Below are 26653 nucleotides of genomic sequence, written 5' to 3'. Positions count from 1 at the left end.
ATGTTTATCTCCTTATGCAATCCTGATTATGTGAAAATATAGTTGCTGTTTAAGTGATGCTGAATTTGCTTTGTGTTTATAATTTAAATGTTTATATATATATATTTCAATGTCTTACATATTCTGTATTAATACAAAGAACCAAATTTTGTTTGCTATTTTAAAAAATATACCACATAAGTCTGAATGAGAAAATAAACTATGTTAATGAAAAGAAAGTAAGCTCATAAAAAATTGTTCAATATCACAAATAATGAGGGAGTTGCAAATTTAAACACTAAGATTCCACTACATATCCAATAGAATGGCTAATATCTAGAACACTGACAACATCTAACATTAGTAAAAATATGGAACAGGAACTCTTACTCATTGCTAGTGGGAATGCAAAACGGTGCCATTTGGAAGACACTGTGGCAGACAGCTTGACTCTGTCTTACAAAACTAAACTTACTCTTCCTATATAATCCAGTAATCATGCTTCTTTATATCTACCCTAAAAAATTGAAAACTTATAAACACACAAGATCCTATTTGTAAATGTTACAGTTTACAGTAGCTTTATTCATAATTGCCAAAATTTAAAAGCCAGCAATATGTTTTTCATTAAATGGGTGGATAAATAAACTGAGGTACACCAACACAAAGGAATAAGCACTTATTAAAAAGAAATGAACTCCCTGCCCAAGAAAGAAAATACATGGAAGAAAATCAAATTCTTATTATTAAATGTAAGAAGCCAGTTTTGAAAGACACTTACTGCATAATTCTGACTGTATGACATTCTGGAAAAGGCAGAACTATGGAGTCGTAAAAAGAAAAGTGGCTGTCATAGGTTAAGAGAAGAGAGAGATGAATAGGAAGAACACAGAGGATTAGGGCAGTGAAATTATTTTGTATTATACTATAATGGTAAATAAGTATCATTAGACATTTTTCAAAACCCATAAAACACAATATCAAGAGTGAAACAATATAAACTAGGGACATTGAGTGATAATGATGTGCCAGTGTTAAATCCATCAGTAGTAACAAATATAACCATTCTGGTGCAGCATATTGATAGTGGGAGAGATTGTGCATGTGTGGTGACTGGTGGGTATATTGGAACTTTTGCTATTCATTCAATATTGTTGTTAACTTTAAAGTGCTCTAAAATAAAGTTTATTAATTTATATATATATAAATTAATATATTTATAAGTATACATATATGATGTTGCTTAAGTTTTCATAAAGCAGTAGTTATATATTGCACTCAAGTTTTAAAAGCACATATATATGCACATGCTGTGCTTTTGTACTTCATGGTTTCTAAAATCTTCTAAACAAGGTAATACTTATTCTTTCCCCAGAAGATTGCATACACTCATTTGGCCATGCATCTCACATACAAGGATACGATTTCCTACCTAATATGGTATAGTTGTTGAGTGTGTCCATGTATCTCATATACAGCAAAATTAGACAGTTAACAGTGTAAGAGTTTGGAAAAGTAAAGTCAAAAATGGAAAAATAGATATAGACAAGAGTAAACTCATTAGTTCAGTTAAGAAACTTAGAGTATCAAAGACTTTTGAAATATGAGGGTTCAAGTAGTAATTAATCCAGAAGTCATTTTCTTATATCCAAATCCTTAACAGTCTGTTACCTTCCTTTTCTGTTATCACTTGTGGAAAGAGAAGTTCTTTCTTTTTAGCAGTTTTCGTTGAAGGTATTCACAGAGAGAAGTGGAAATAAAGAAACTTAACTTAACAGAAGTCATATGAACCTGAATTTTAATAAGCCAGGACAAGTAATGTATATAATTTAAAAACTATAGTTTTGGGAGATGCAAATAATCTTTTAAATTTAAACAACTGGAAGTAGAAACTGAATAAACTTGACATTTATATAAAAGCCCCACAAGAAATAATCATTATTGTGATGATAAAGTAGGGCACCACTCAAAATGGAGCAAACAAAAGTAAGTCTGTGATACAGAGCCACAAAATGAAAAATAAAAAGCACTCATTAGTTATATCTGCCAATTCTTTTTTATGTGTTTAGAAAACATAAAGTGCATATCTACATAAACCATCAAGTAACAATAAAAAACAATCTAATTAATATATAGATATACATTTTAAAAATAACTGGTTACTAATTTATTTCAATTAACTTATACCAATAATACTTTTTGATGTTAATTTGAAGTAATTTGATCTAAATTTGTTCTTCTGTTACTTAACAACAATAAATAATTAGTTCTTTAAACATATTATAACTATGGATATGTGTGTATACATGTATATTACATGTTATTTATTTGCAAACTATGCATAACATTACATTTTGAAGTATTTTCTTGGGATTTATATTATACTAGTATGGTTTTGGTTATAAATGGCTGTATAGTAACTATTCTTTTTCAAAGTCCTGAAACACTCACTTTCAGTGAGAGTCACTATGATTCACCAGAAGTTTACTGTGGATTCATTAGGACTCATAAAATTATTTTGATAAGATAAGTACTGTTAGAAAATATTTTACAGTTGGGAAAGCCAAAAGTGAATCCTTAAATAGTTCACCTAATATTAGCATCTCATGTTTTAGAGGCAAAATTTCTACTAGAATTCAAATCTTTAAACTCTCAGAGTTTATTATTAATGATGGGTCACATGAGTATTCTTTGCTAATTATAATTTTCACCCATCTCTTGCTGTGTCCATAGAAAATATTTTTTACTTTTCTTAATCACTGAAATACTTTTTTATTTGTGCTCTGTCATCAGTTGACCTTGCTTTCAACTTTCCTGAAGCCATTAGAATTGGTTCCATCAAATAGCTTATGCCTATTTCGCATATTCTCAAAACTACTCCTTTCTAATTTTACCCACCCTGTGCTGTTTGAGTCTTCCAACTCCTCATTCCAAAAAGCATGCTTTCTCTTTCTTGCCTTTTTCTATCTTTACCTTTCCAGTTGCTCTTTTCTATTTGCATACTGAAGCTTTAAAGTCACAGACCAATGGTTTCCTAACATTCTTTAGCTAGACTTCTTGACATCTTCCCATCTCCTTGGCATAAAACACTTTACTTTTCTTCGGTTCCACCTTTCTAATTTATTTTAAGATGTTGTTGTTGTTGTTGTTTTTCCTTTTCCCTGCCTTCTAACTTTTGATTTTCTTAATGTTTTACCATTGCCTTTTCTTATCAATGTCAACTTGGTAAGACCATAAGTTTAAGAACTTGAATAATAATGTGTTAATGGGATTGGTTTCCCTTACTTATACCTAAAATGTAGGGAGATTTCTTCCTACATTAGGAAGGATAGAGACATTTCCCTAAGAGACAACAAAATGTCTCATAATTTATTTAAAATTGCCATCTACTTATAATTCTAGCCTCTGAAACTTTATCTGGCCCAGAGTGAATTAAACATCTTCTCCAAGAAAACATATTTTTTCAACTTGACTTTATAAAAATGGCATTATCCCTTTTTTACTTTCTTCCCTCACTATCATGTAGTGTAAAAATTATCAATTTCATCTGTTTCAACAATTGTATTGTTTCAATGCAATTCAATTCTTAAAGCTTAATAAGAATGGTTCATATAATTGTTCTCATGAATTTGGTGGGAGAAAAACAAAATGTAGTATTATTGCCACCTCCATAAATATGGGGTCAAAAGAAGAATACAACCATTGTTGCTGATGATGCAAAGTAGAATGACTACTGTAACAAAGTGAAGGTATCAGGAAAAGAATGTTCTAACAGCTTGCAAACCCTACTTTTAAATATTTATGTCATTTATCTTTCTCTTATCTAGTTCTCAAATGTTACTTTCTTTCAGGACTTCATTACTTTTCACTCAAACTCATACTATGAATCCTTACACTGGCCTAATTTCCTCCCAATTCTCTCCTTTTGAATTACCTTCTCAAAATGTATTTTCTTATCTTCTCTTTCTGCACAAAACATTTACGATCCTAACTTTCTACAAACTTTCATAGGCTATAGCCAAACTTAATGTATGGTTATCTTTAAGGAACCTTCCATAGTCAATTTGGTATATGACTTTTACTGGAAACAATTGTCTTAAAAACTGGAATATGTTTTGTTTAAATTTGTATCATGCACAACACCCAATCTAGCATTTTATATATAATAGGTTCTTAAAAAATATACATTAATTTTCACAGGATTAGGAGTATTTTTAAATAATTGAAAAGGGTCTCATAAAGTTCTCCAACAAAATTAATAATAATTATTTTCATTTAAAATTGTACAGAAAATATGTTTTTTTGTCAGAATTATGTTACACAAAAATGAAGATAATTATAATTATGATAGCAATATCAAATAATAATATAATTATTTGTAATTTTATTATAGTAGAACTTGCAAATATATTACTCATTTGCTCTCCCAAAACATTATTCTGTAAACACATCATGAAAAAAAATAACAGGGCTTATGGGGTCAAGGGGTTTTATGAGGATCATTACTTTAATAATAAAGTATACGAGACCAGGCACAGTGGTTCACATGTGTAATCCCCACACATCGGGAGGCCAAGGCAGGAGGATCACTTGAGCCCAGTTGTTTGGGACCAGCTTGGGCAATATGGCAAAATCTTGTATCTACAAAAAATATAAAAATTATTCACGTTTGGTGGTGCATGTATGTAGTTCCAGCTACTCCAGAGGCTGAGGCAGGAGAATTGCCTGTGCCTGGAAGATCCAGGCTGCAGTGAGCTGTCGTTGCACCACTGCACTCCAGCCTGTGCCATGGAGAGAGACTCTGTCTCAAAATATATATATATATATGTAAACATATAAATATTTATACATATATATGTATAAAAGGTTTATTATCTGTTCTCAAATTCAATAACCTTTGTACCAACATCTCCTAACTATTGTACCAAGAAATAAAATACAGGCTCCTTCATTTTTGTCGAATTGCCCTGTGATTCTATTGTACCAGTTCAATAGTTTTTGGACCTCTTCCTGAAACCTTACACTAAAATTAACTCCAGATGGATTAAAGATCTAAACATAAGACCTAACACCATAAAAACCCTCGAAGAAAACTTAGGCAAAACCATCCAGGATATAGGCATTGGCAAGGACTTCAGGGCTAAAACGCCAAAAGCAATGGCAACAAAAGCCAAAATAAACAAATGGGATCTAATTAAACTCCAGAGCTTCTGAACAGCAAAGGAAACAATCTTTGGGTGAACTGGCAACCAATAGAAAAGGAAAAATTTTTTGCAATCTACCCATCTGACAAAGGGCTAATATCCAGAATCTACAAAGAACTAAAACAGATTTACAAGAAAACAAACAAACTCATTCAAAAGTGGGCAGAGGATAAGAACAGAGGCTTTACAAAAGAAGGCGTCGTTGAGGCCAGAAAACATAGGGAAAAAAGCTCATGATCACTGGTCATTAGAGAAATGCAAATCAAAACCACACTGAGATAGCATCTCACTCCAGTTATAATGGTGATCATCTAAAAACTCTGGAAACAACTGATGCTGGAGAGGATGTGCAGAAATAGGAACACTTTTACACTATTGGTGGGAGTGTAAATTAGTTCAACCATCGTGGAAGACAGTGTGGCAATTCCTCAAGGATCTAGAAATAGAAATACCATTTGACTCAGCAATTCCATTACTGGGTATATACCCCCAAAATTATAAATTGTTCTATTATGAAGACACATGTACATGAATGTTCATTGTGGCATGGTTTACAATATCAAAGACCTGGAACCTACCCAAATGTCCATGGATGGTAGACTGGACAAGGAAAATGTGGCACATACACCATAGAATACTATGCAGCCATAGAAAGGAATGAGTTCATGTTCTTTGCAGGGACATGGATAAAGGTGGAAACCATCATTCCCAGCAAACTGACGCAAGAACAGAAAACCAAACATCCTACGTTATCACTCATGGGCGGGTGTTGAACAATAAGAACACATGGACACAGGGAGGGGGGCATCACACACTGCAGTCAGTGGGGGGGGCTGGGGAGGGCAGTGGGGGAGGGGAGGGTAGGAGGGATAATGAGTGGAGAAATACCAGATATAGGTGATGGGGGGATGAAGGCAGCAAACCACCTTGCTATGTATGTACCTATGCAACAATCCTGCATGATCTGCACATGCACCACAAAACCTAGATTACAATAAAATAAGAAAAATAAAAAGAAAATATTTCTTATTTTTTATTACACAATGCTGTATTTTTTCTGCACTAATGTTATAAAAAAATATTTACTTAGCAGAATCTTTGGTACTATTTGCTGAATTGTATCCCCTTCAAATTCATCTGTTGACGTCCTAACTCTCAATACCTGAGAATGTAACTATATTTGAAGATAGGTGCATTTAAACAGGTAATTAAGTTAAAATAAGGCCATCACGGTGGGCCTTAATCTAACTGAGCTTGAATCTTTATAAGAGGAAATCGGGACACACAAGAGACACTAGGGACACAGATGCACACAGAAGAGAGACCACGTGCATACACAGAGAAGGTGGCCAAATAGAGAGGCTTTAGAAGAATACAACCCTGCCAGCATCTTGTTCTTGAATTTTTCAGCCTCCAAAACTGACAGAAAGTTACTATCTATTGTTTAAATTACCCAATCTGTAATATTTTGTTATACTAACCATAGCGAAGTAATATAATACACTTGGATAAGAAATAAAATATAGTTTCACTTATTATATTTGAAGCTTAGTGTAAAAGTGAATTTACTGGACTAAATGTTATGCTTTAAGCATTCTAAACAGTGATTCAATGAAAAAATAAATGCATAAGATAAGTGCTTAATATATCAAAGATAAAGCTTATTTATAAGGAAAGGTTTTATAAATGGAAAGATTTGCATAGGAGGGCCAATAAGGACACTTATCCCCCAAGAGTTATGCATAAGACTGAATCAACTATCAGTAGTTCTTCTTGGCCAAGAATCACACATATGCATAGATCCAGAGATCAATGATTGGACTCTGGCATTTACTTATTTAAATTTTATAATATCAACAAAATTATACTACTAAATTATAAATAAGAAGTTCCAAATGTATCGCCAAAATAGAGATCACAACTTATAGATTATATATTAATCTTTTATTTGAAGATCAGAATTTTAAAGAACATATTTCACTGATGAGTTTGTGTCGTTTGTATGGACATGGATGAATCTGGAGAACATCATCCTCAGCAAAATGACACAAGAACAGAAAATGAAACACCGCATATTCTCACTCATAGGTGGGTGATAAAAAATGAGAACACATGGACATAGAAAGGGGAGTACTAAACACTGGGGTCTATTGGGGGGAAAGGGGGAGGGCCAGTGGGAGGGGGAGGTGGGGAGGGATAGCCTGGGGAGAGATGCCAAATGTGGGTGAAGGGGAAAAGGAAAGCAAAGCACACTGCCATGTGTGTACCTACGCAACTGTCTTGCATGCTCTGCTCATGTACCCCGAAACCTAAAATTCAATAAAAAATTTAAAAAAAAGAACATATTTCACAGAGTCTCATATTGTAAATATGTATAATATTGTATTATCTTATGTGTACATTATGCTTATACAAATATATATGTAGATATCTTAGAGTGAATTGTATATACTTCATTTACAAATATATATGTAATATATACATAACACATGAAATATTGTGCTTCTAGTCAGTACAAACCTAAAGATAAAAATTTCAAGAGTAATAAAATATGTAAAAGGAAGTACATGAGAAGCTCCTATTTCTTGATAAAAGTATTAATAAATATAGGTTAATGTTCTCCTGCCATTTACATACATTGAAATATATTTTTATGTCAGAAATTAATGTTAAAATCTTAACAATTCCATGGAAATACCAAATGAATAGATTCTGCTGTGGACAAAAAAAAAAAAATGCATTGGTGTAAAGGTGGCGGGGATGCAGTTAAACTATAATAATATAATGTGAAAGGCTATTCTATATAAATATATTTCTCTCCTTGGTATTAGATATATTTATTATACTCTCTGATTCTAAAGAGCAGAAATTATAATAGCTGATTTTTGTATTAAGAGGTGAAAACGAAAACAAGGTTGCACTAGAGGGCAGACAAGTTTAGGGATGAGCAACAGGTATATCATGCTTTCACCCCCAAGAACTGAATTGCTTCTAACCCTCTGTGATCACCTCATCATAATATGAAATTAGTAATTTTAACATTGAAACATAAATCTTAGAATTAATCAGGCCTCAAGTGGAGGTACAGAAAAAAAATCAGAAGGGTATGTTACATTCTAATATAAGGCAGTGTGTGGATGAATGAGACCAGACCATAAAAGCAGTAGGTATCTGCTACCTCTCTCTCTAACCTCATAAAAGCTCTATAAGGTATAAATCAGAAACTAGTTTTTCCCCCTCCCCTCAGTAAGTTATTATGATCCGAGGCTGATAACTATTCCAAAAAAATTAACTTACATGAAAAAAATTGATACATAAGGAATATGAAGAACTATAAAAGACAGCTTACTAAACAAGAGTAGCAAATTAAAAATAATTGATGGAAAATATAAATGTAAAAAAAAAGAAACATATAATAAAATAAATATTCAAAAATAGAGGGAATGTGAATAAATATAAATGCAGATATAAAATACATTGGTGATACTAGATAAAATATGGTAGTTGAAATAATGAAAGAAATAAATGTGCAGTTAAAATTAAAGAGATTTTCTACATGAGTAGAAATCTACAGAAAAGTAGATGGAATTAATAAAAGGGAAAGAAATAAAATATAGGAAACAAAAATAAAACTTTAATACCTAGTCAATATGATTATATTACAAATCAGATTAATAAAGTTTTCAGAGTCCTAACCAGTATAGAATTTTAAAAATTAACTTCTAGTTACACTGTATGAAAAGTTCTAAATTATTTCTAAAAAGAAATTATATCAATTAAAAGGAACAATTATTAGATACTTATTGGTCTTCACAACAGCCACTCTAGATATGAGAAGTCGAAGGAATAATATTGTTGAATAGTTGAAAAAATTATAGTCTAATTATTTCCAGCAAACTTGCAGATATATGCAATGACAAAATAAAAGTCTTTGTCATGCAAAGACAGTTTTTCTTAATATATTTAAACAATATACTATAGAAAGAAATATCATAATTTCAATATGTCATGTATTTAGGATATGAATAAGAATAATCAGTAAATTATTTGTTAAATATTAATGTCATCAACATAAACAATAAAGAAAGTTTCAAAATAAATGTAGTATATTTATTACAATCAATAAATTTATGTAATATCAATATGATATGTGTTTTGGGTGTTGTGATATCTATGAGCCAGAGGGTTCCTAGATGATTCCAGGAAGTGAATAGCAAAATAGAAATGTAAGCATGAGTGCATGTATACATGCACTCCCATTCCATATGTCCCATGTTTATTTATATATGTGTGTGTGTGTGTGTGTGTGTGTGTGCATGCAATTCCATTCATCTCATAAATACAAATAAACAGGATAAATGGAATCGTGATAAACAAATGAATATAAAATGAAAAAGCTATGGTAAATCATAACATAACTGTAATTAAAACTAATACAACTAAGTTAAACTTATATCAAGGCATTAACTTCAGATTGAATAGGAGAAGTTCTAGGTTTCTGAAATCTATAAGAGGCACAACCAAAAGAACAAAGAAAGTTTAAAAACAAAAGCATGGTAATTTAAATAAGTCAATTATAAATCAAAGAAGCCTATTCAAGCAACTTTATAATTAAAAATAGAACTAATGGATACAAATCATAAAGAATAAAGTCAAATTCATACACTATTTAAACAATAGATGAATAGAATATAACAAATATAAATCTATATATGTATCTAAAAAATGTAATCTTTTTAGATATTTATAAAAACAACTGATGGAACTATAGGTAGAAATGAACAAATCAGTGGTAGCAAGTAGGTGGGATTGTAACTGGAGTTACCTTCTTATCATTGTTTCAGTGACTTAATAATTATAAAGTCATTAATAAAGAAGTATATAAATATTTGATTATTGCATTGATATGCTAATGCTTGTTACACAAAATAACAAAAAAGAACTTTATAGCATATATAAATTTAACAAAAATAGATCTTGTAAAGAAAACAATGGAAGCATTAGTAAATTGCAAAAATCAAGAGCAGAGAAAGTATGTTCTTCATGAATTATTAAATAGAATTAAAATGCAATAAAAATAGCTAAAAACATCCATCTGTACATACATATATACATACCTACATATATACATATATACATACATCATACATACATATATACATAATCCAGGTACTTAGTTTAAAAAGTCAAGCTCAGCACAATAGAAGATAGGCCAATAAAACTCAAAATCATTCCCCTAAATAGTAATAGTCCAATATTAATAGGGCTAATATCATATAAATAATGATATAAATTGTCAAATATCTAGAAATAAAGAAGTAAGTTTTAAAATTATTAAATGGCTTAGACAAAACCTGGAGGAGATAGATATTAATACCGTTCTAACATAAGTTCACTTTTGTAAGTATCTACTCCCTACATTATATATATAATATAGTTATTAAACATATTAAAAACAATTAAGCCTTATAAGCAAAGAGTGAAAAAAACTTTGAAATTAATTCCTTGTAAAATTAAATTAGAAATCAAATTAATAGAAAAATAGAAAATCCTTGAGTATTTAGAAAATAACACAATTTCATATAGCAAATGAAAGAAGAAATCAAAGGAGAAATTTCAAAACATTCTGATCTGAATGAAAATAAAAATAAATTATATAAAATGTATCAGTTTTAGATAAAATAGTAACACTACATGAAGCAGTAGCACTACCCATCCAGATTAGAAAAGATAAAAAGATTCAAATCCACTACCTCAACTTCCACTTAAGTATTTAATAGCAAAGACTTGGAACCAACTCAAATACCCATTAACGATAGAATCGATAAAGAAAATGTAGCACATATACACCATGGAATATTATGCAGTCATAAAAAAGAATGAGTTCATATCCTTTGCAAGAATGTGGAAGAAACTGGAAATCATCATTCTCAGAAAACCAACATAGGAACAGAAAACCAAATATCGCATGTTTTCACTCATAAGTGTGAGCTGAAAAATGAGAACACATGTACACAGCAAGGGGAATATCATACACTGGGGGCTGTCAGAGGGTGAGGAGCAAGGGGAGGGAGAGCGTTGGGACAAATACCTAATGCATGTGGGGCTTAAAACCTACATGACAGGTTGATAGGTGCAGCATACCACCATGGCATATGTATACGTATGTAACAGACCTGCACTTTCTGCACATGTATCCCGGAACTTAAAGCAAAATTACAAAAAAAAAAAAAAGAAGAAGAAGAAAGGAAGAATGCCTGGAACAGTGTTGGGCACCTAGTGGGCATTTGGGGTTTTGGTTAAATAACTGAATGTTAGCAATCCATAGATTTGTGATGTGACAAATAATGACTTCCACTCACTCATCATTTAGAAGTATCCAGAAGTATCTGTATTTTTAAAAATTCAGCTCAATTATATTTTTCATTAGGTGTAGAAATAATATGAGGCAAAGAATGTCAGAATATCAGAAAAAAAAGAATGAGAAAAAGAACAATGAAACCAACAGTAAGCCGAGAAAGGGCATACTATAGATTATAGTGGGAAATGAATAACTAGAAAAGAGAAACATAGAGAAAATCTATGAAAATTTAAATCTGGCTCTTTCAAAATGTCAATAAAATTTATCAGGCTCAAGCCAGATTGATCAGAAACAAGAGAGAGAGAACACAAATTGCTAGTAGCAGGTAACACCAATTGTAGATTTTACAATGCAAGAAGTAACACTATTGTAGATTTTACAGATATATTTTTAAAAATACTAATAAGGCAAAATTGTGAAAACCCTTAAACTATTAAATTCAACAGCATCGATAAATGGACAAATACTTTGAAAGACAAAAACTACCAAAGCTCACTAAAAATAATATGGATAACCTAAATAAACCTACATTTGTGAAAAACAGAACTTGTCATTGAAAACAGAAAACCTTATGTTCGTAGAAGCAAGTATTTCGTTTTCTGTTTTTAATGAGCACAACTGGAAGTAAAATATGGGAACCATTGAACACACCTGGGTGTAAAACATGGGAACCATAGGCACTGTGGACTATTAGAGGGGTGAGGTAGGGAGGAGGCATAGACTGAACAACTACCTGTTGGGTACTATGCTCACTACCTGGATAATACGATCATTACCCCAAACCTGAAGCAGTATTCCCATATAACAGACATGCACATGTGTCCTCTGTATTAAAAAAAAAAAAAAAAGAAGAAGAATTAAAAAAAAGAGAGAAAAACAAAAGGCTTCCAGAAAGAAAACTCTATGCCCAGGTGATATCACAGTAAATTCTACCAAACATTTAAAAAAATATTTTTAAATATTCCAGAAAATTGAAGATAGAATATTCTCAACATGATATAAAGCAAACATAAGCAAAACTAGCAAAGAAACAATAGAAGCCATATTTATAGACCAATATCCCTCATGAACATAGATGCAAACTTTTTTGAGAAAATGGTAACAAGTTAATTCAACACTATACATAAAACAGAGGCCAATTTGACTTTATCTCAAAAATGCAAGGTTGCTTTAACATTAGAATAAAATGGAATATTACTCATCATATACATATGTGATCATCTCAGTAGATTTCTAAAAAGCTTTAAAGAAATGGAGCTATTGTTTCCGATTAGAAGTGGGAGGGGGAGGTGGGGAGGGATAGCCTGGGGAGAAATGCCAAATGTGGGTGAAGGGGAGAAGAAAAGCAAAGCACACTGCCATGTGTGTACCTACGCAACTGTCTTGCATGCTATGCTCATGTACCCCAAAACCTAAAATCCAATAAAAAATTAAAAAAAAAAAAAGAAAGAAAACACTATAAAGAATATTTCAGTAAACAAGAAAAAAAGGAAAATTCCCCTACCTGATAAAAGGTACCTACAACAACCTGAAGCTAATATAGTTAATTATGTTAAAACTGAATGTTTTCCCCTTTGATAGGAAAAAAGAGAAATGTATCTTTTCTCCCTATTCCTAGTCAAGATTCCAGTCAATGCAGTAAGGCATAAAAACCTTATATAGTCATTTGGATTGATGGGAAAGAGAAAAACATTTTTTTTTTTATAGACAACATGTTACTTTACAAAAAAATTTCTTGAACTTATAAGACAGCTTAATATATGTCTCAGGATACAAGATCACTATAAACAATCAATTGCAATCAATTGTGTTTCTACAAAATTGAAATTTTTGAAAATACCATGTACAATAGCATCAAAATTATAAAATACTTGGGGATAACTGGAAAATTTATGTAAGATCTAGAAACTGAAATCTAAAAAACATTACTGAGAGAAATTAAACATTAATGATGAAATACAGTTTATATAGTGATATTATCAATTTTTAAGATGTTAATTATTCACCAAATGATCTATAAATTCAATGAAATGCCAATGAAATTTTTAGCAAGTATTTTATAGAATTTGTCATGTTGACTCTAAAATTTATATAGAAATGCGAAAGGACATATACTACCTGACTTCAATAATTATTACAAACTTACAGTCAACAAGACAATGTAGTATTGGGATAGACAACGGTAGCAGATTAAAGAGTTAAATAAAACCCCTGTTTTGGAGGCTGAGGCAGGAGGATCACCTGATGTCAGGGATTGAGACCAGTCTGGCCAACATGGTGAAACCTTGTCTCTACTAAAAATATGAAAATTAGCAAGGTGTGGTGGTGCACGCCTGTAATCCCAGCTACTTGGGAGGCTGAGGCAGGAGAATTGTTGAACCTTGAGGCAAATGTTGCAGTGAGCGGAGATCTTACCATGGCTCTCCAGCCTGGGAGACAAAATGAGACTCTGACTCAAAAAGAAAAAAAAAAAAGAAAGAAAGAAAATCCCACACATATATGTTCAAACTGATTTTTTAAACTAGGTGCAAAGGACATTCATTAAAAAAGGATAATCTTTTCAAAATTTGGTCACGTAACATTATACATTCAGAAAAATTAAACAAAAACTTTGATCTATATCTTTATCATGTACAAAAATTAACTCAAAATGAATCTTAAAACCAATTTTTAAACCTAACCCTATAAAACGTCTGGAAGAAAATATAGCAGGAAAATATTGTGGATTTGAATTTGGAAAATATTTCTTAAGTAAGACAACAAAAACACAATCCAAAAGAGAAAAAAAAACCCACATAAATCAGGTTTTATTAAACTTGGGTGATTCTGCTATTCCAAAGCCACTTTTAAGAGTATTAAAAGACAAGTCATAGACTAAGGTAAAATAGCATAGGTAAATCTCAAAATATTTAAGCAAAATGAAAGAAGAAAGACAAAAATGAGCACACATTGAGTACACACAGTAGTGTTCCTTTATCTTTGGTTACATGATTACCTGCAATCAACCGTGGTCTACAAATATTAAATGGAATATTTCAGAAATTAACAATTCATAAGTTTTAAATTGTGCCTCATTTTGAGTAATATGATGAACTCTCACTCTATCCTCCTTTGTCCAGCCCAGGGTGTGAACCATTTCCTTATACAGTGTACCCACACTATACAATTTGACTTATATAAAATTTTAGAAAATGTAAACTAATCTGTACTGATCAGTACAGATCAGTAGTTGCCTATGATTGGGGTGGTATTAAGAAAAAGTGTGGGGCCATATTACCAAGGGGTACAAGGAAACTTTCAGGAGTGGTAGATATGCTCACTATCTTGACTGTGGTATTTTCTCACTGATGTATACATATGTTAAAAATTTCAAATTTACATTTTAAACTTGTAAAGTTTATTGTATGTCAATTTTAGCTCAATAAAGCTAAAAGCTAAAAATAAAGCTTTTTTATTGTTGTTCTTTGGCAAACGAATTCCAGTTTACATATCATAATAAACTTCCATAGAAGAGTAAATTTTTCAAAAGAAGAAAAAAGAGAAACTACTCAATATTAAATAACCTACTAAAATTTTTAGTAAAAATAAATGGAGCTAAATCGACAAAGAGATTGATAGAATATAATTAAGACTGGAAACAGATCAATGTGATGATATATAGATGATAGGTAATAGACCAATAGATATAGACAGATATTTGGCACATTAACTGGCACCACATATTGATTAGGAATGAATTAACACTGTATGGAGACTCTTATTAAGGTATAATTTCTGATAGCAGGAAACTGAAGTTATTAAAGAAATAATAGTTTCTGAATTAAAACTGTATGGACACTCTTATTAAAGAATAGTTTCTGATAGCAGAAAGTTGAAGTCAATGAAGTTTCTATCACTAGGAAATAAATAGTATGTGATGGGCAGGTACTGTATAAAACTTGTGGCAACAAGTTAAATTGTTAGAAACAACTAACAATTAATAATTATATTGAGTGGAAAATAAAACAAAAATACAAATTTAAAATTTAAAAATACCAAAGACACATATTAAAAGCACCAGCATAAATTCTTTAAGGATCTAACCATAATCAAAGATATACACAAATGCATGTTAGAGTGGTTCATTATGTAAAGAGAGTGGTGTATGGGTCTTAATGGGGCTGAGAGGATAACAATTAAAGTTTTAAAAACTATTTTTAAATAATACAAAATAAGGACCTTGCAAAGATTAATAACAGTGTAACTTAGAAGTAAGATGAATCCAACTCACCATACCCATAAATAAGAGAAACAAAAGCAAACATAATTAATCTTTACCCTAGTTGGTTAGTGTATATTTTTCTTAGAATTTGTACTTTTTACAGAGAAAAAAGAACAGAACTGACACTTTTAACAAGTTACACATGTTTGTGTAAAATAGCATGGAAAAGAGTATTAACAAAAGAGTTAGTTATTTTTTAACAACTCAAATAACAGATGTTAACAGGAACTCAAATGTGAATAGATAAACATCATCCTCAGCAAACTGACACAAGAACAGAAAATGAAACACCGCATATTCTCACTCATAGACGGGTGATGAAAAATGAGAACACATGGACACAGGGAGGGGAGTACTAAACACTGGGGTCTATTGGGGGGAAAAGGGGAAGGCCAGTGGGAGGGGGAGGTGGGGAGGGATAACCTGGGGAGAAATGCCAAATGTGGGTGAAGGGGAGAAAGGAATCAAAACACACTGCCATGTGTGTACCTACGCAACTGTCTTGTATGTTCTGCACATGTACCCCAAAACCTAAAATGCAATAAAAAATTAAAATATATATATATATATCTGAAAGTAATATTTTTAATTCAGTTAAAGCCAGTGCTTAAAATAATTCAAGATATCTGAAGAATTGAGAAATTCTACCATTTACAACACTCATGAAAATTGGCCAATGGAGGAGGAAACCCTAAGTTTCTAAGTAGCAATTCTTTGTAACAAATCTGTGGCCAACCCTCAGTGAGTAAGTGTAAGGGACATAGACTTGTAGGGCAGGATGCTAAGGCCAACTACAGGATTCTGTCCCTCTCTTCATGCTTCTTGAATAAAGCACATCAAATTAAGACATAGCAGATGCAAAATATGTCTACTCTTCAGCAATAACCTGTTTGTCCTGTCACTGGTGGTGCTCTTATTATAGACTGATAATTTTTTAAAAACGTACACATTTTGATCATTTTGTTTAAATGCTCTAAACAATGAAGATAGCTTTGTGCACAATAAAAACATGAAGATTCTCCTGCTAAGAGATTTTATTAGAAACAGCACTTTTTGGTATTTTTTGGTTATCTGTAAAAGTAATTAATGAATAACTTGGCCATGAATACAACAGGAAAGAAAGAAGCCTAATTGTTGAAGTTAAAAACATAATTTCTTCACCATTTGAAATACTCTGCCATACACACTTTGTTGTCAAGCATTTTTCCCTAAACTGAAATGGGCTTCTTTTGATAGAAAATCTAATGTAATAAAAAACAGGAAATGAGATCAAAATTATAATCAAACTGTTAACTGCCTACATTACATTTTATTTTAGTCATAAACTTTAGCATAGTGAGAAATTTAGAATAATTTTAGAACAACCTTAGAACAATGAATTGAGTAACATTAAGGTATTATATGTGGGAGAATCTTCAATAACAGTTGAAGAGACCAAAACCTGAAACAATTTACTGAGCTAGCTCACTGTGGATTTTTAGTCTAGTCACATGCAGTGATGCCACAAAGATCTTGCAGTTCTTATATTCTCCTTGAAATATCTTCAATTCTAGCATGCTATGAACTTATCTAAATATACTGTATAAATTTTAAGTCAAAATGGTTATTGATATTATATAGAAATAATAGTGATGTCATTGTATTGTTTAGACTTATTTAAACAATTTTGTGAATAGGCATGGCCAGAGATTTTTCATTCCTGTCCTGTACTTTCTATAATAGGATTGTCAGAAATAATTTTATCTACATATTTGGAAGGGTTATGTGCCATTCATACACACACACACACCTATCACATCTCACATACATACTCTAGGATTGAAATATTTGAACAAATCTCAACCTCTGTCAGCTCTTATTTGGAAATAGATTACAAGAATAATGATCTATTTTGAAAAGACATTGAAGAGCATTTAAGGCAATCTGCTCTTTGCTGTCAAATAGTATCAATAATTACAACTTTCTTAACAAAATGCAGTTTTGAAGCTGGACAAAAGAGTCAATATCGTTAATGTCAAGAGTTCATTTCTGAAGAGAAATACATTAATTACAAAAAAAAAAACATGTTTTAAAATACATTCAGTTGTCATACCACCAATTTTAAAACTATGGAATCACAGAAAATTTGAAATGTTACTTAGCTTTGTAGTCAGTTTTTAGTAATAGGGAACACAGCCTAATGCCCATTTGGTTCTTCTAGTCAGACTTGCATTCTGATTAATCAGAGTGTCTCTCATTACAGTCAACCTGATGCAGTTTCCACAGCAACTCTCTATTCTCATCCCATCTGATGGCTGGCATGTCAAACCTGAGTTGTTTGGATCTACCATGGGTTTGTTTTCACTCAGTGTAGTGTCTTAAATTTGTTTAGACCACATTTAGGGACAATCACAGATAATTCAGTAATTTTCAAATAATAAGAATCTATATCAAAGTAGTGATCAATATTCACAAGGTAAGTTTTCTATCTTGTGAATCATTTAAACTATATGATTATTTTGTTCATGATAATAAGCTAATATGATCTGACCAACATTGATATCAAAATATCTTATTCTGGGAATAGCCTATTTCTTTTTCTTATTTCTTACTGTGAGATATAGTTATGGTTGCCTTATAATTTATTGTTTAAATCAGGACAGGAGAGTGAAAAATGGCACAATTAATTATCAAATCAAGATACCATGTATTAAGTGAAATTTTCTGGAAAAAATAGGGCATATGTTCATTCTAGCTCTAATGGAAAAAGACAAAGCACAGATGGTCAGGAATCCTAGATTCCAGTGCTACTTCATCATGTGCTAGGGGAGAAATCCTGCACAAACCCTTTCTCTATCCCAGACAAAATTTCCCCTTTATAAGTCAGAATAGTAATTCTTGCTGTGTCTAATTTCCAAGATTATTGTGAGTTTAAAAATCACATAATTCAGTAAGAATTAAGTCCTTTTTGTAGTCCAAAATGTATTTAAAATGCTAGTCCATTTCTATCATAATTTTTATAATTCAGGAGCAAGATAAAAATCTTTCATTATTATTATTATTTGAAAACTTTAAATATGCATGAAACAAGATTTATCCTTTCATTATTTATGAATTATTTCATGTAATGAAGACTGTTATGTATAACATTATGAATACAAAGGCAGATAAGATGAGGCTAGAAATGTAGTTAAAGGTCCTATCCTTGGGAACCTAAAAACAACAGATGCTGAACCTGAGATCATGGACAGATTAGGAATGACTATTGGCAGAAAATATAATTATACAATAATATAGAATGCTTGAGCAAAGTAGTTGGTGGCATTATAAACGGACAGAATGTAAAATTTTCAAGTAGAATGTATATATTTCTACCTTTGTATATAATGTATATATTTGTATATAAAGTATATTAATATATATCTGTGTATAATGTATACATATTTATATACACATTTTGCATATATGTATATACATTTTAAGTATATATTTATATGTGCATTTGTATATAATATATTCATGTTTGTATATTCTGTATACTAATGCATATATGTATGTATAATGTATATTAATGTACATGTTATATTTATATTAAATAATAGCAAATATATTATTTGCTAGTAGAATGTATATATTTATATTTGTTTATTCTAGATATTAATATGTAGAAACACACACACACATATATATAGCCTAATATGATTCAAATACATGCAGGGATAATAGATTTATCTATATTACAAGAAATAATATCTATGCAAAGATAGATAAATATGTACATATTTCTAAAGGAGAATAATCAGGACTTTTAAAAGTTATTTCCTCAAAGAACTATAGCAATAATCTTTAAATAAACCATTTACATAAAGTACTATATTATTACAGATACCGAAAGTATCCAAATTTATGGTTGCTTATGAAATTTTCATTAGATTATAAACCTTGTGAAACAAAGATCATACAGATCTTTGAGCCTTCTAAAGTCCTTGAAAGGCACCTTACAATGTCAGCTTTCAATACATTAAAATAAATAATAGTAAATATATTTGAAAATAATCCAGAGAAAAATAAAACGTTAGCACTGCAATAAGATAATTGGCAAGTAGGTAAATATATCACCCTTCTTAGTTAGAGAAAACAAAGTCACCAATTTATTCAAAATTCAAATAAGAGGAAAGAGATTTATGTAATCACACAGTAAGATTTTTCATTTCTGTTCTTCTTTCCTTCATCCTCCTCTTACTCCTCATCATCCTTCTTTTTCTTCTACTGCTTTCTATATGTAGAGTAAGAATGGTTTGCTAGAGGAAGATAATATTATTGCGTTTCTCCCACTCAGGATTTGTCAAAGAGGGATTTAGTAAACTCAGAATATACAATTTACAGAGACATTTGTAAAGTCTTATAAATATTCAAATAACCTATATTTAATTATGGAAAGTATCTTATAACATATGCATACATATACACATATTGCTCATCTGTGACATAAAGCAATATCTAAATTATGTATGCTAAATAAAACCTGCACACATTGAAAATCTCCGTTTTAAAGAGGCTACTTTAATCTTCCAAAGTAGTGACATTCCTCAAGAAAAGCAACTTTTATAATTTTATTTAATCTTTACAAATAATCCGTCCCTTTTCCTGTTGGTTTTTTAAGGTTAGTTTGGATAGTTCAAACTCGAGTATCTCTTTTAAAAACCTCTACTGAGAAGTCATTAAAACTTGCCCACTGTGCTTCTGCAAACTGAATCTGATTTTGTGACCTATTTCACTTAAAAAAAAATTCAATCTGTCTGAAATTACTAGCTTAGTTCTCCTTTTTGTCTTTACCAAAATCCTCTCTATTGACCTCAGTTGGTTTAACCCTCACCCACATGCAGTCTGATTAATACCAAAGTGGAGTTGCATTAAGCATTTGCTTTGATGGGCTCATTATTTTTCCTCTTTGTTACTTTTCTTTGAGTCTTTTTTGATAAGTATGAATTCGTTGAAAACTGACAAGAGGCTTATGGTGATCTTATGCCCCCTAAATAAGCTTTTAGTTATGCAATTTAAAATGCTACAGCAATATTAGAATATATTCACCCCTTTTACTATGAAAACATAATCTATTTATTCAAAAAAATTAAATAAAAGGGAAGAGATTAATCGGAGGTCACGTAACTATATCTTTCCTTGGGAACAACATCCTGGACCTTTGTAGAAAAGCTGTTTACAGATGATTTCTGCAACCAGCTGATCTGCTTCTTTATAGTTCTCTCTTAATTAACATAAATATTAACACTATTAAATACAAGGATGCCTGCACAAATAGAAAATATTTCAGTTATTGCAAATAATTCAAATATACTATGCAGCAATCCAACGCTAAATTGCATCACTGAACAAATTTTACCATTTTTACAAGCTCGGTCATCAGAAATGTAAAACTATACATTTATATATATCCTCTTTTTCCTCATCACACACTTTATATGTCATGGGGAAAAAGAGGATATATATAAATGTATTTATGGATAAATGTTTCCAGGAAAACTCTGTCTTACATGATATAACTTGACATTTCTTACTCCCCAAAGCATGTTGCTATGGTTGTTGAATAAGCAAGAGGAAAACATAGAAATTATAAGTCAGTTATAAACAGGATCTGCAAAAATTTGCATACTGCTGCAAGTAACAATGACAGAATCATATATGCAGTATTTTCTTTTTTTTTCTACCACTGAGTACTAAAGTCTAATTAGGAATATTAAAGTATGTTTGTTTCTTTATTTCACAGTAATAGATTAGACATTGAATTTAACACCACCGATAATTAGGGGGGAATTGGCTATACTTTTCTGGATTTTACTAAAATAATTTTCCACTGGCACATTAAAGGTGCAAAATATTTTTTAATATTATATTTATTTTGCTAACATAAAAACCTACTCTTACAAAGAGCTCTATAACAAACTCTTCTAGTTATTAGTGTTTCATGTTTTTCAATATTATTATTTATAAAACAAGAAAAAATTAGCAACAAGTTGTAAAAAAAAAACACAGCAAGTAAGCTAGGCTTTGGAGTCAGACATTCCAACTTCATACTATTATTTGCCTGTCACTGAGTAAGTTACTAAACTTCTTTGAGCTTAAATTTTCTCATTTGTAAAATGGAAATGAAAAATAAAATAGTTTATGTGTAAGTTATTTAGCATAGTGTCTGGCAAATGAGGAAGTCTCAAAGGGGAGGGATAGCCTGGGGAGAAATGCCAAATGTGGGTGAAGGGGAGAAAGGAAGCAAAACACACTGCCATGTGTGTACCTACGCAACTGTCTTGCATGTTCTGCTCATGTACCCCAAAAGCTAAAATGCAATAAATTTAAAAAAAAAGAATAATATTAATCATTGTGTGACTGACACTCACTAGCATTAGTAACTAAGATGATAACATCACATAGAGGAAAGGAATCAGAGTCCATACTTGTTACTTTTGTCAATCTTATTCTATTATGAATCAATAAGAGCAGCTTATGAAATGAACATTCATGCTTTAGCATGTGCATCTTACATCTATAGAATCTTTCCAGGATATCTTTTTTTTTGTAAATAAACATTTACATAATTTACTACTTACTTGTAATAAGGCATTTAGCATGCAACTTTACTATTGAAATGAAGCAACGTTAGGGTTTAAAAATGTTCCTTTTTATGACATAGTGTCTAAGGAAGATAAAAAAATTAAGAAATTAAAAACAATGATATAATAACACACAATAATCCTATTAACTTATTATTTATGTCCATTGTCATTTTTTATTATTTACTTAGGCATAAAGAAGTGATCTCCCAACCGAAACACTAAGGCAGCCACTGAAAACCAGAAGTGCCCTCAAAATCCTCCCTTTCACTTCCATAATTAGATTAGAATAAGATTTTTTAAGGAATTTCTGCTCTTGAAGTGGTCTGACATTATACACATGGTTACATTTTATCATGTTCTATCTCTCCCAGTGCTAAGTTTTCATTTCCTGCCTCCGAGATATTCAGGCTTCAAAATGTATAGTTACAAGTGATCAAATTCATCAATTAGTTTCAAAGAACACAAAATATTAAGTGAGAAATTGGAGTGGAAATTGGAGTGAGAAAATGAACAGAGATATAGTACATAGTCGTCTGGACTAGAGGCTCTGAAATAAAGCCTGAGTTCAAACACTGGGTCTAGCACTTTAAATCTGTATGACTTTGAGCAAGTCTTTACATCCCATAAACCTTAACTTCCTTACTCTCAAATGTGAATGTGGATAATAGGAATGCTCAAATCGTAAGTTGGTATAAGAAAAAATGCCTGTGCTAACACAGTGCCTGGTGTATAGTGAACACTCATTGAATAAAGGTTCACTGTACTATTAGAGTGGCAGCAATAAATCTTTCCTCCAAATAAGAGAAAATGCAAACATTAGGGGCCACACATAACAAAACATGTTGCAATCACTCAGTATAATATTCACACTGAAGTAAAAGGAGATAGTTTTAGAGCAACTATTCTTGGAAGATGCCTTTTTCCTCTGATCCAATCTCACATTTCCTCTAATGATTGATGAAGCATAATCTAAATTTCTATTAAGTCCTTCTTTCCACTTTAGTCATATTTAGTAAATGAGTGCTTTTAAAAACAAATCTGATAAAAGTGTCTAAACATACTATATATATTTTTTTTAATTTAATGGTTCCTACTAAGGAAATAGATAAGCTAATATTTATTGTGTATCAATGAGGAGTTTATTGGCTTTCTTTGAAGTGTGCTTTATAATGAAACTGCTAAATATATAAAATACTGCAAAATAGAATTTTTTAGCTCCATGGCGTATTGAAGAAACCAAGACTTAGGTGAAGCATTGTTACAAGGTAACATAATAATAAATAAAGGTCTGTGAGTTCTTAGAAAATAAATCATTACTTAAGGTCACTGAATTTTCACATATGGATAAAATCCATTGCTAATCCCAAACTAATTAACTCAGTTTTCTGCTTTTCACTTCATTCGCTTTTTTTCCTACAAGTGAATTGACCTGAAAACGTGTTATCAGGGAAAAATGTCCTAAGTGACATGAAGAATTAAAAAATTGAATGCTTTATCCAGACAAGCATATCTCAATCCATAATGCAGATGAGATACTCAAAGACTGTAACTTAATTAATAAATGTCTTTGGTACAGTAAGAATTTGAAAATATCAAAACCAATGTGAAGTATTGTGAAGTGGACTATTTGCAAGGACATCCAAAAATAATTAATAACCTCCTGAGGGTCTGGTGTAAACAGCATGTAAATTCATTATACTTTGACTTCAAAATTTGGACTGAAAAATAAATCTCGAAATCAGTGGTATTATCAAATAAAACTATTTGATTTTATTCACATTTAACACCCAGACTATGAATTTATAGATATAAATTAAATTTCTCTTTAGATCACCAGGAATGTATTAGCATAGGGATTAATTAAAGTTTAAAATCAATCTGTTTCAGATCAGTTGGTTAGACCCCTGGCATCCATTAAACTAAGTATTCTAGGTACTTACAAGAATTGACTGATAAGCCTATGAGGAAGGCACTTTTATTAACCCCATTTTACAGATAAGTCACAGAGCATTAAGTAGCTTATCCAAGGTCAAACAACTAGTATGTGGTGAACCAGAATTCAATTTAGGCAGTGCAGCCCCAGAACCTATATTCTTTGCCAAAGTATTGTGCTGCCTCTTATAGAGCAAATTAGAGCTAAAAATAACCTCAGACTGTTTGAGATAAAGTATTACAATGCTGTATATCTTGTTCTCGTGAAATACTACATACTACAGATTCAGATATTAGAATATTCATAAAAGGAGTTACTTCAAAACCCAGTTTTTAGACACACAGGTAGCTCCCTAAAATCATAATGGTATGAAGCAATGTATAAAACATGATTAAGTTTTATTAGTCATTCAGGAAACATAAGCACACATATCTACACATATGTATGGACATGCTCTTGCACACACACACACACACACACACACACACAAACACACACTCTATAATACTGGTATAAGCCCTAAGCTTATCAGTTGCCACAGCACTGAGTTATTTGAAACAGCAGATGAAGGAGAAAGAAGGCAGTTTTATAATCTGATAAAAACAAATAGTAAAGAGAAGATACTCTTTAAATAGTTTCCAAGGTAACAGTTTATGGACTTGGAATCTATAAATAGGGGTATTAAGGAATCTAAGGTAAGGAAAGAAAAGAGAAATTAAATTCAGAAAAATGGATGTAAATCAAATGAAAAAAATCTGCTAGAAACAGAAAAAGAGTTATAGAAATTGTACTGATGTTGATTACATATATATTATATATATTCCAAATCTATAATTACTAGAGTCTAAAAATTAAGATATTAAAATATAAATTCATGAATTTAGATTTCTATAAATTGATTAATATAGTTAAATATAACTATATATAGTTACTTGTATATTTTGTCATCTGAAAAATTAGTACACATCTAATAATATGGGAAGCTAAGTGTGTTTAATAGGATATCATTAATAGGCTTAGGATATATTTAATTCATCCTACATATTTAAAGTAAATATCATATACCTAGTAAGAATTGAACAGGCCGTAGTTAAATTTTCATTTCTTTAACAGAAAACAAGCTTACTATTAAAAATGATCAAAGATGCAACTGCATTATGCTTGCAAATGAGACATGACAGAAATTACTAAAGCAAAACTATGCAATTACTTATGAAATTATTAAAGGATTACCACCTCTTTGTTTTTGTTTTGTTTTCATACTATTAGAATTTATTTGCTACGATTCTCATGGATCAACCTAAAATGTAGCCACAAGTGCTTTTTCATTAATGCCTTCCACACGATAGATTGTTCCCAAAAAATAGTATAAAGGGAATGATAATATTAATCTCTTGTAGGGATAGGTAGACTAAGTTTTTTTTATTTATTTATTTATAGACAAGGTCTTGGTCTGTCATCCAGGCTGAAGTGCAGTGGTCTGATTGTAGCTCACTGCAAATTTGAACTCCTGGGCCCAAGCAATCTTCCTGCCTTCGCCTTCCAAGTAGCTAAGACTACAGCTAAATACAAGACCCAGCTATTTAAATTTTTTTAGTGTAGCTGGAGTCTTATTACACTGTCCAGGCTGATCTTGAATACCTAGCCTCAAACAATCCTCCTGTCTTTGCCTCTCAAAGTACTGGGATTACAGACATGAACCACTGTGCCTGGCCAGTTTTTTAACTAAGACTAGCTTTTAAATGTTTTTCAGCTTTGTAATGAACTTCTGTTTTTGAAAATTTTACTTGGTTAACAAATAAGTGCTGGAGAGTGTTTAGCCATAAACTACAATAGAATGAAGTTTTACTAATGGTCTGGTGAGATATTATAATCAGGTCTAGATATAATATTCTTTCACAGTTTCATCAGTTCATCCAAGGAAGTAAAGTACCAATGCATCAAAACAAAACTGAAAATATGAGTTCTTATGTTTTTATTTGAAAAAGCAAATAAACCTCTGTATTTTTCATTGTGATATCATTTAAATGCTTTCATCTCTTTATGACTGTCGGAGCTAGTGCAATGGCAAAAGGCAGCTGTCAAGGTCAAACAATGCAGAAGAAAATAGGAAAACTGAGTAATATGTGGCTAGCTCAGGTAAAATAACTAGTAAAATCACACTACCACATTCACTAATGGCTATATCACTTTTCCGTTTTTGAGTGTGAAGTATAACTCTCTCACATACATGAAATATATTGAATGTAAAGTTAAAAGAATAAGAATAAATCTCCATTATTCATAATTCTAAATTATATATTCCTT

The 26653-nt window shown here is 31.1% G+C and overlaps 1 protein-coding gene across 7 annotated transcripts in view; it reads right to left on the bottom strand.

Annotated features, from left to right (window-relative positions):
* GRIK2 (glutamate ionotropic receptor kainate type subunit 2) overlaps nt 1–26653 on the bottom strand; it is a 724338-nt gene that overhangs the window by 81147 nt on the left and 616538 nt on the right. The gene's annotated exons all lie outside the window — the stretch shown is intronic.

This window comes from Callithrix jacchus, chromosome 4, assembly GCF_049354715.1.
Source record: "Callithrix jacchus isolate 240 chromosome 4, calJac240_pri, whole genome shotgun sequence".
In the NCBI taxonomy this organism is placed as follows: domain Eukaryota; kingdom Metazoa; phylum Chordata; class Mammalia; order Primates; family Cebidae; genus Callithrix; species Callithrix jacchus.
The sequence above is the reverse complement of the archived record's forward strand: the minus strand, read 5'-3'. Positions and strand labels throughout refer to the sequence as shown.